Here is a 10,121-nt window from a genome sequence, read left to right as displayed (position 1 = left end):
TTTGTCAATTCCAGGAGTGGAGAGGAATGGAAAGGGAAGAGAATCATGAATCATGTAACCATGGAAAAATAAGATATAAGTCAGATCTAAGCAACTGGAAAAATATTAGTTGCTCATGGGTAGGCTAGGCCAATATATTAAAAGTGAAAATCCTATATAAATTAATATTTGAGAATGCAGTCTCTAAAGAGGATTTGGCTACTTAAGGTTTCATATGTAATAAGTAACAGAACTTGGATAAGTAGATGACAATTGCTATTTTTCCTACCTTATTAGGATAAGGTAAAATGTTATTATCTTTTTTAGGTCTCAGTTAGTAATTAGTTTGAACCATTCTGTCGCATATTTCTTCTATCCCAATATTTGATTTTTCATGTTGCTTTTCCTTACTATATCAGCATGATGCCACAGACCTACTTTGCCCATGACCCCTTCCATTTTTTCACTCTTTATCTTTTATATCACAGTCAATTATGCTCCCTCTGTTTATTATCTCTAGGAAAATAAATTGTATTTTTTCTTCCAGGTTTAAATATATTGAACAACCCCTGATTTTTTCAGAATAGAACACATGCTCAAACTTGTCTGCAAGACTATTTTAAGAGTTTGACATTTCACACAAAACTAGGGGTTTGAGACTGAAGCAAAGGAGTTTTCAGGGCTATTTTTTTACCTAAGTCCATTTCAGGAAATTTGAGTATCCTGAATAATGAAATCTTTCTTCTAAAAAGACCGGCCATTAATCTACTCATTGTCTCACATTCATCTTAGTAGCTTTGGTTCCTTGCATTTCTTTAGCTAGGTTGTTCCTCTTAAACCTTTTCTGGATACTTTTCATTTCAAGAGTCAATAGTTAATAAACATTTATTAAATGCTTGTTATGTAACCAACCTACACCATGCCAAGGTCCAAGTATATGAAGAAACAATTACCATCTTAAAGAAGCTCTATATTCTTGTTAGTTATTTAAAATTAGTGATTGCCTCTGATAAACAGCTTTGGAAATGCACAACGAAAGCATATTTCAATTAATATTCAGCACAGCATTTGTTTTAAACAGGAATCCCAATATAATGAAGAGTTTTACTCTGTACTTTTAGCATCCTAGATGATAGATTTGCAGTTGTCCATTATTAAAGGAATGGGCAAGTTGAGGGATCTGACCAACTCATATTCTAATTTATATATTGATTCAAAGTAGAGGGATATGGGCAAATAGGCAAGGGTTTCCCCTCTGGAGTATAATATGAGGCCATGGATCACCTCCAAAGAGGGGCAAAACATTACAGAGTCATCTTGCAGGAAAACAGTATAGCTGTTTTGAGGGCTCAGATAGTTGAACCAATGGATTGTGTGCATGGCAGAAAGGCTGTACAAAAGATCAGAAAGGTCTGATCCATGGAGAATAGTGTTTTTCCATTAAAGGATCAAGGACATTTAACCCAGTAGGAAGCAGACAATTGATTATAGCACTGCTTACTCAGGCAGTTTCACAAAGAAAGTCATTATAGTACAGTCTGGAAAAAATACTTTCCTTTGGCTTAGTAATTAGAATTTGACAGTTAGGAGCCAAGGGGGAAATTGAGGAGCTGCCTTCAATACTTAGAAGGGTTGATTTTCTGAAAAAAATCAGACTACTATTTCATAATGAAATCATGAAGGTCTTCTGTTCATGAGGAAATATATGAGTTCTCAGTGAATTTGGCAACATAATTCGCCATTCTATATGGGAAATAAAGTTCCTGGTCACTACTGATACAAATGTACTAGCTGAATTATTGTTATTTATATTTTTAAAAATAATTAAATTTACAAGTCTGTATTTTCTATCCACTTTTGATCCCACAAATTTAATAATAAAAAACCTGGAAAAAAATCCCTCCTACCCTATCTAAGTAGTCAGGCAAAATAAATTTCTGAATTGTTTGTGTCCTCTCTCTTTGTATAAGGTTTAATTACTCAAATATACAAGGAGCTAAATCAACTGTACAAAAAATCAAGCCATCTCCCAATTGATAAATGGTGAAGGGACATGAATAGGCAATTTTCAGATAAAGAAATCAAAACTATCAATAAGCACATGGGAAAGTGTTATAAGTCTCTAATAATTAGAGAAATACAAATCAAAACAACTCTGAGGTATCATCTCACACCTAGCAGACTGGCTAAAATGACTGTAGGGAAGTGTAATGAATGTTGGAGGGATGTGGCAAAATTGGGACATTAATACATTGCTGGTGGAGTTGTGAACTGATTCAACCATTCTAAATGGCAATTTGGAACTATGCCCAAAGAGCACCAAAAAATTGCCTATCCTTTGATCCAACCATACCATTACTGGGTTTGTACCCCCAAAGAGATCATAGGGAAAAAGACATGTACAAAAATATTTATAGCTATGTTCTTTGTGGTGGCAAAAAACTGGAAAACGAGAGTATGTCCTTTGATTTGGGTATTGCTGAACAAATTGTGGTAGTGCACAGTGTGCAGTGATGGGCAAATTATGGCCCATGGGCCAGATGCAGCCCCTGAAATGTTTTATCCAGCTCACGACATTATTCCTTATTTGAGCAATACAACGAGTAGGATGTTGAAATGAAATGAAACTTCAAAAGAGTTGCCTTAGAAACAGACTGACAGATGACCATTTCCTTTTCTTTAGCCCCCTCTTTAAAAAGTTTGCCCATCACTGCCCTAGTGCAATTATCAATATTGTGGAAATAGGTATTGATGGATGACACATGAGGAAAGCAGTGGCAATGAGCATTAGCTATGAGGGGTAGGGGGTGGAGGGAAGAGTAAGAACATAAATCCTATAACCATGGAAAACATTTTTCCTATAAAATAAAATTTTAAATAAAGAAAGAAAAAAAAATTCAAAAGGACAGAAGTCAAAACAGGATGAGCAAAGGGGCTCTCCCCACTGAATACAGTATGAAAGGTAGATAGAGAAAGGGGATTTCCATGTAATAAAGGGGGCAAAACTCCACAAGGAAAAGTGTAGACCCACTACCCTCCCACGCCCCATCTATGCACCATACACAGAGCCAGGAGCTGGGCACCCTCTGAATTCTAGGAGGTGGGCTACACACAAAAAAAGCACTACAGACCTGGTATCCCTGGAAATCCAAGTTTCAGAAGGTGAGGGTCAATGCTCTATAGTACTGGGCTCACTTAGCCTTCTGACAGGAAAGGGAAGATATCCCCAAAGCAAAGACTAGTGAGACAGAAGCCAAAAGAAATGACAAACAACATGCAGGACTCCCTGTCCTTTAGCTAGAAAATAAGAACAGTAGCAAAGAAAACTTTTGACACTGAAATTTTTGACAGAGAAAAAGGGCAAAAACAGAAGAAAGAGAGTGTGAGAAACAAGCAAACACATGTAAACTCAAAAAAAGAAGAGGGAACTGGTCACAAGGTCTACAGGAACTCAAAAAGGAGTCCAAGAACCAAGTAAGAGATACAGAAGAAAAATGGGAAGAAAGGTGGGGAAAAATAAATTAAAGTAATGCAAGAAGAAAATAACAACCTAACAGGCAAAATTGACCAAATTAAAGGAAAGAAACAGATATCAAATGAAGTAATAAGCAGATTAAAAACCAGTATTCAGCTGCTAGAACAGGCAAAGAAATCCAGTAATGAAAAGATTGCCTTGAAAAGCAGAATAGACCAAATCAAAAAGGAGAATCAAAAGATCATTGATGAAATTCAGTCTTTAAAGACTATAATTGGGTAATTAGAAGCTAATGATTTTATAAGATATAAGGAAATAATAAAATAAAATCAAAAGAAAGAAAAAATACAACAAAACATGAAATTTCTCATTAAAGAAATAATTGACATAGAAAATAAAACAAAGAGAGACAATGTAAGAATTATTGGACCACCTGAAAGCCATGACCAAAAAAAATATAGCCTAGACATCATATTATGAGAAATTATCCCAAAAACTGCCCTGATATTCTTCAATAAGAATATAAAAGATATTGAAAGAATCCTCAGATCACCTCATGCAATAAATCCTGAAATGATAATTTCCAGGAATGTTATAGTCAAGATCCAGAGCTTCTAGGCCAAGGAGAAAATACTGCAAATGTCCATGAAGAAACAATTCAGATATCACGTAGCCCTAATCAAGATTACAAAGGACCTGGCAGCCTACACACTGAAGGACCTCAAGACTTAGAATATGATATTCCAGAAGTTAAGAAAACTGTGTCTATAACCAAAAACCACCTACCTGTCAAAACTGACTATATATTTTTAGGGGAAAGTAAGAGAATTTAATAAAAGAGAAGATTTCCAAGCATTTCTGAAGAAAAGACCAGAATTAAAAAGAAAATTTGACCAAACTTTGACCAGCATCCATCTACTAAGGTCAATTATTTTTAAGTGCTCTATCATCCGTAAGACACAAAACTATCAATTTTTATTTGGTTAGTCACATTATTTAAACCAGAAAATAAAATTATCTCATGCTACTCAAAATCTAACCAGATCTAACAATCACTCATTAAGGGCCTACTAAATGCCAAGCACTAGATGTAGAGAGACCAAAAACAAAACAAAAAAAAAATAATCAATTAAAGAGGTCACATTTCTAAGCTAGTGAATAGAAGGAAGAAGAGCAATAAATGTATTTCACTAGTGTAGACATAACCACAATAGTAGGAGTAATAGAATGGTTCTGGTCCAAAATAAGTAGTCTATTAAATGTAAATAGCCACCCATTAAATGAAAGTACATAGCAGAGTGGATTAAAAACCAGAATCTTACTATATGTCATTTACAAGAAACACATTTGAGGCACAGTGACATAAACAGTTTCAAGGTAAAGGCTAGAGCAGAATATATTATGCATCTTCTAAAGTAAAAAAAAATCAGGAGTATCAATTATGATATCAGACAAAGCCAAAGTAGAAATTGATCTGATTAAAAGAGACAAAGAAGGAAATAACATTTTGCTAAAAGGTACCATAAACAATGAAGTAATATCATTACTAAACATTTATGCACCATATTATATAGTATCTAGATTTCTAAAGGGAAAATTGAAGGAGCTCAAGGAAGAAATAGATAGTAAGACCATACTAGGAGAGGATTTTAACCCTCCCCTTTCAGAACTAGATAAATAGAAACAAAAAAAATATAAGAAAGAAGTAAGGGAAGTAAATGAAATGTTAGAAAAATTAGTTAATAGATATCTGGAGAAAACTAAACAGGGATAAAAAGGAATATGCCTTCTTCTCAACAGTACATGGTACATATACAAAGATTGGCCATGTACTAGGGCATAGAATTATTGCATACAAATGCAGAAAAGCAGAAATAATAAATGCCATTTTTTCAGATCACAAAATGTAAAAATTATAATTAACAAGGGTCCATGGAAAGGCAAATTTAAAATTAATTGGAAACTAAATAATCTAATTCTTCAAAACAAATGGGTCAAAGAAGAAATCATAGAAACAATTTCAGACTTCACTAAAGAGAATAACAATGAGGAGACATCATACCAAAACCATGGGATACAGACAAAGCAGTATTCAGGGGAAAATTTATATCACTGAGTGTCTATACCAAGAAAATAGAGAGCGCAGAGATCAATGAATTGACTTTGCAACTTAAAACATTAGAAAAAGAAAAATTAAAAATCTTCAGATAAAAACTAAATTGGAAATTCTAAAAATTAAAGAAGAAATTAATCAAATTGAAAGTAAAAGAACTATTGAACTAATAAATAAGATTAGGAGCTGGTACTTTGAAAAAACAAATAAAATAGATAAAGTACTAGTCAATTTAATAAGAAAATTATTAATAAGAAAAATTTTAATAAGAAAAAAGAAGAAAATCAAGGTAACAATGTCAAAGATAAAGGGGTAATCTCACCTCTAATGAAGAGGAAATTAAGGCAATTATTATGAACTACTTTATTCAATTATATGGAAATAAATATGACAATCTAGGTGAAATGGGTAAATATTTACAAATATACAAATTGCCCAGGTAAACAAAAGAGAAAATAAAATTCTTAAACAATCCCATCTCAGATAAAGAAATTGAACAAGCCATCAGGGAACTCCTTAAGAAAAAATCCCCAGGGCCAGATGACTTCACAAGTGAATTCTATCAAACATTTAAAGATCAACTAATCCCAATACTATACAAATTAGTTGACAAAATAAGCAAAGAAGAGTCTTTTTAATTTTTTTTTATTTTTATGACACAAATTTGGTACTGATTCTAAAGCCAGGCAGACCAAAAACAGAAAGAAAACTATAGACCAATTTCCTTAATGAATATAGATGCAAAAATCTTAAATAAAATACTAGCAAAAGGACTCCAACTAGTGATCATGAGAATTATCCACTATGCTCAGGTGGGATTCATACCAGGAATGCAAGGACATTTTAATATTAGGAAAACCATCCACATAATTGACCACATCAATAATCAAACCAACAGAAATCACGTGATTATCTCAATAAATTCTGAAAAAGCCTTTGACAAAATACACCACCCATTCCTATTGAAAACACTAGAAAGCATAGGAATAGAAGGGCCATTTCTCAAAATAATAAATGATATATATTAAAAACCATCAGTAAGCATCATTTGCAATGGGGATAAAGAACAAAACATCAAGAATATCAAGAGAGACTCAGCCATCTTGATTCCCCATTGTGAGAGGTCCCTGGCGGCAGTTGGAGACTGAGTCAAGTGAAGATTCCTGGACCAGCTATGGAGAATTACCAGAAGGCAAGTTCTGTAGAGAAATCACTGGCTCCTACAGTGCCAGGACTGCCTCCAGATACCTTAGAAATGTAGATCTGGAATGACAACAAGATCTGCAACCTCCTGGACTTTGCATTGGGCCTGATGGAAAGTGAATCTACCCAGTAAATAGTCTTTACTGCTGCAGGACATGCCACAGGTAAAGCTGTGACCTGTGCAGAGATTCTGAAGTGCTGGCTTCCTGGCCTGGCCAGCTCACCAACCTGTACTTCCATCAGATAGAGTATACCTGGGTCCCTCAAGTGCCTGAGGTTGGTCTGGGTCCACTTACTGTATGACGACATATGCCAGCTGTGTGGCTTTTGTTCAGCAAGGACTTCTGGATCCTAATGAAGGTGGCTACCGGACCCCAGGTGCACCTCCTGGTCTGGGACAGCCTTTGCCCTGAACCCCTCCACATACCCCTCAACTGAAGAGGCAAGGCCCCCAGGCTTCAGGGCATTGGCATGTAAGTGGAGGTCAGGGTGGAAGAGAGAACCCCAGGAGACCCTAACCACTGAGTGGAAAGGGCTCAGGAACAGATTCAAAGGTGCTCCCCAGGAAGGTTGGGACAATATTGAAGTCTCCATTGCTGCTTGTTTTGGTCCAGTGGCTCCGGCCTGTCACATGGCTATTCCCTCTCAAGTCACAGATGGAAATGAACATAGGACTCAGGAACAGACATGTTGATGGCTGCTCTGAGTTTTTCTGTGTTTACTTGATCAAATAAATTCTCAGCCCTTTCTCCCTCTCCCTCTTTCCCTCTCTGAAAAGTATTACTATTGGTTTTATTAACTTCTTGCAGTAATTAGATTCCTTAGACTGGGAATATAAGATTGTTTTCCCAAGGAAAGCAAGTGAAGAATTGGGAATAAAAGTTCTACTTACTACTCTCTTCCCCCACAAAAGAATATCAAAGAAAATAATGAAAATAAAAACGCGAAGGATAGGGGTCTAGCAATAATAGATCTTTAGCTGTACTAACAAGCAGTGGTCATCAAAACAATATGGTACTGGCTAAGGGACTGAAGGGTAAATCCATGGAATAAATATACTTAGGGTAAATGATTTCAGCAAGCTACTGTATGACAAATCCAAAGACTGCAGCTTTGGGGTCAAGAACACACTATTTGACAAAAACTGCTGAAAAAAATTGGAAAACAGTATGGGAGACATTAGGTTTAGATCAACATCTCACACCCTATACCAAGATAAACTTGGAATGGGTAAATTATAAAGAGGAAAATCATAAATAAATTAGGTGAACATAGAATTTTATACCTTTCAGATCTGTGGGAAAGGAAGGAATTTAAGACCAAGCAAGAGAGAGAGAACATTGCAAATGTAAAATGAGTGACAATGATTATATAAAAGTAAAATGGTTTTGAACAAACAAAACCAGCGCAACCAAAATTAGAAGGAAAGCAACAAATTGGGAGAACATTTTTATAACAAAACTCTCTGACAAAGGTTTAATTTCCCAAACATATAGGAACTAAGTCAAATTTACAAAAAATCAAGCCATTATCCAATTAATAAATGATCAGGGCACAGGAATAGGTAGTTTTCACATGATGAAATCAAAACTATCAATAAACACATGAAAAAAGTGTTTTAAATCCCTCCTGATTAGAGAAATGCAAATTAAAACAACTCTGAGGTACCACCTCACACCTAGCAGATTGGCCAATATGACAGCAAAGGAAAGTGATAAATATGGGAGGGATGTGGCAAAATTGGGACATTAATATACTGCTGGCAGAGTTGTGAATTGGCCGAACCATTCTGGAGGGCAATTTAGAACTTTGCAAAAAGGCTTTTAAATGAATGCTTACCCTTTGACCCAGCCATACCACTGCTGGGTTTGTATTCCAAAGACATAACAAGGAAAAGACTTGTGCAAAATTATTCATAGCCATGCTCTTTGTCGTGGCAAAAAAATTGGAAAATGAGGGGGTGTCCATAGATTGGGGAATAGGTGAATAAACTGTGGTATATGTTGGTGATGGAATATTATTGTGCTGAAAAGAATAAAGAAATGGAAGAATTCCATGTGAACTGGAGTGACCTCCAGGAACTGATGCAAAGCAAAGGGAGCAGAACCATAAGAAAATTGTACAAAGAGACTGATATATTATGGCACAATTGAATGTAATAGACTTTTCTACCAGCATCAATGCAATAACCCAGAACAATCCAGAGGAACTTTTGAGAAAGAACTATGGAAACAGAAATGCATTAGAAAAATATACATTCAATCACATAGTGGGATAGTGATGTGATTAGGATTTTGATGTTAAAGAATTGCTTTACTGAAAATAAGAATAACATAGAAATATGTTTTGAACAATGATAGATATATAACCCAGTGGAACTGCTTGTTGGCTTTTGGAGGGGGGAGAAGAGAGCGGGGAAGGGGGGATTATGAATCATGTAACTATGGAAAAACATTCTAAATAAAATTTATTTAAAAAGTAAATAGCTGTGAATACTCTAATATATCAAGAGAAAATGTTCAGACCTAGTTTCTTCCTTGGTAATCACTATTATCCAGAATTTCCGAACATTAATCTGACCTTTGTGAAACAGACATCAGTACTGCTCCAGGTGTGCTGGAATGTATTTTCATGTCTTAAAGTACTTTTTGAAATTTAAAGTTCAGTTTTTTAAGTTGACATTTAAAAAATAAAGTTTAGTTATTGATTTTAAAAAATTTCCAGTTAGGTTGCAGTTTCATTCATTCAATGAATCGTAAACAGAGATTTAATAAATGTTCACCTTAGAAAGTTACCTGAGCACACATCTCAATGAAATCTGGACACCTGTGATTACAATGGTTCAACAAAAATATTCTGAGGTCTTCACTTGGGACAGTGAATAAAGAGCTGAGAGATGCAAAGACTCCAGTTCACATTCTACCTCAGTCTCTTACTGGCTGAATGACATCGAACAAGTCACAGCCTTACAGCCTTTTTCCTCATCTGTAAAATGGTGATAAAATATTACCTTTCTTAATGGATTTTGTGAAAATAAAATGTGATTATATTATAATATATTCATGGTTTTATATGTTTTACACAAATATATTGTTTTGCAAACTTTAAAGCATTATATATGTATATATAAATATCCTTTCATTATAATTGTTGCCATAGCTATTTTCCTAATTGTTATTGTTGTTATTCAAGAATAGTGTACTGAGAGGCAGAAGTGAATACAGGCTGTACTTTGGGTTATGTATATATGATTCCTCTGGAACCCTTCCTACAATGAAAGGATTTTGGCTAAAACATGAATTGAATACCTTCTTCTGTAAGGATGGGGGATGGAACAAAAAGAGCCAGAAG

The 10,121-nt window shown here is 34.9% G+C and overlaps 1 pseudogene; it reads left to right on the top strand.

The window, feature by feature from the left end:
• Positions 1-6,741: 6,741 nt before the first annotated feature.
• Positions 6,742-7,288, top strand: LOC123233345 (annotated as a pseudogene).
• Positions 7,289-10,121: the final 2,833 nt, after the last annotated feature.

The sequence above is a fragment of the Gracilinanus agilis genome, chromosome 2, assembly GCF_016433145.1.
Source record: "Gracilinanus agilis isolate LMUSP501 chromosome 2, AgileGrace, whole genome shotgun sequence".
Taxonomy (NCBI): domain Eukaryota; kingdom Metazoa; phylum Chordata; class Mammalia; order Didelphimorphia; family Didelphidae; genus Gracilinanus; species Gracilinanus agilis.
The sequence above is the reverse complement of the archived record's forward strand: the minus strand, read 5'-3'. Positions and strand labels throughout refer to the sequence as shown.